Genomic DNA, 1,942 nt, shown 5'->3' with positions numbered 1-1,942 from the left:
TGTAATCAATAAGCATAGCCAAACAAAATAAATTTACACATTAATCATACCCCAAAAACTGTCTTCTTCTTCTCTAGCCTATTACCACTCTGTCAAGAGGTAGAAGAAATATTTTATCTTCAGTCCTCTGCATTCAAGATTGGTCACTTCATTAAACAGTTTTAGTCTTATAGAGCTGTTTTTCTTTACAATGTTGTAGTAATCATACACATAATTCTCCTAGTTCTGCTCACTTCACTTTGCATTAGTTCCAGCTTGTCATCCTAGATTTTTCTGAATATGTCTCATTCATTATTTCTTATGGCACAATTATATTCCATCACATTCATATTACACAATTTGTTTAGTCATTCCTTAATTTATGGGGATGATGGGACCTGGACCCTGAATTTTCCCATACATTTCAGCAACCCAATCTCTTGTATCTTGCCAGAAGTATCTGGCCCATCCCAATCTACCTAGATGCTCAGTAATTCTTTTAATTTCCCTTTCACTGTGGCTTTCAACCACTTAACTCCTTTCATTGTCTGTACCTGGACCACCCCAGGCCATTTATCACTCCTTAATCCCATAGAGATTTTCTCATTGTCTTTTCTTATACATAAATACCTATCTTACCCCCATTAAATTGTGCTGATTCACTTGGAATTTAGCTCCCTTCTACTTGCGGCACAAATGAGTCTTACTATTTTGACTAAAAGAAAGCTTGAGTAGTTGAATTCTTTCAAGGCAGATTCCCTGTACCACTGCATTTTGGGGTTAACAGCACCCAGTCCCCAAACTGCAACAGGCATTCCCTTAGGTTCCAGTTCTTTGCTATAACAAAATTGTTTTCATTATTATTTGTATAGGTGGATACATTGACCCATTTAACAATGAGATATAAGCCTTGTAATGGTATTTCTAAATCAAAGGGCATGCACAAGTTAGTGAATTTTTTGTTAGCATTCCAAATTGTTTCCTACAATGGTGTATCAGTAAGCACCCCAATATACATAAGGGGGCCTACTATAACAGGTTCTTCAATTTACTTCTCTAAAAGGAAAGGTAATTTTTGAAGAGTTAGAAATCACTTTAAACAGGCACATGTATCATTCAGTTAGTTCAGGGGGAAAAGTCCTTAAGAACTTAAGAAATAATACAGAGAAATCGAAAGTCAACAGACATGTTTCCAAAATGTCTGACCATTAACATACATACATCTTTATCAGAGAGGAAAGCACCAACATCTGGGTTTTCCAAGGGGGGGGGGTGGGGGTGGAGGTGGGAAGAGGCTTCTTGGCAGCTTCTCAGAGTCTCATCTGTCACATAGACCTTCTTCCAAAAACTAAACCCCAGAGTAAAACCTCACCCTTAGAGTATTTATACACTTTTCAGAACCAGAGGGCATGACCCAGTGCTTCAATAGGAAAAACAGGGGGCGGAAACAAGATGGCAGAGTAGAAAGATATACATATGCTGGCTCTCCCCACACAGCCCATAAAATACCTGTAGAGAGGGACTTTCAACAAATTTTGGAGCAGCAGAAGTGGAGAACAACAGAGTTGAGGAGATTTCCAGCCCAGGGTGACCTGAAAGGCCCATGGGAAAGGTCTGTTGCACTGGACATTGAGCAGAGCCCAGCCCAGCCTTGGCCACAGCACACAGCTCATGAACAGCCCTCGGAGGCGGAATCTCCAGTTGCAGTAGCAGTAGTTCCTAGATCCCTCAACCCACAGGCACCAAAGGTCAGTGACAGGGTTTTTTCAGCAGGCCAGGAAGGGCAAGGGCCTTCCCATAGCTCCGGCCTTAGGCAGTGGCCCCAGAGGACACATCAGGCAGGCAGCAGCAGTTCCCACAGCAGCCCACATCCATTGTTGGATCGTAAAACCTCTGGGGGCACTGAGGAGTTGATTCTTACCTCAGCCCTGTGTAGAGGCCCTGAGGGAGCTGATCTTTATCT

The sequence above is a fragment of the Notamacropus eugenii genome, chromosome 3 (genome assembly GCF_028372415.1).
Source record: "Notamacropus eugenii isolate mMacEug1 chromosome 3, mMacEug1.pri_v2, whole genome shotgun sequence".
Lineage (NCBI taxonomy): Eukaryota > Metazoa > Chordata > Mammalia > Diprotodontia > Macropodidae > Notamacropus > Notamacropus eugenii.
This window is presented reverse-complemented; position numbering follows the sequence as displayed.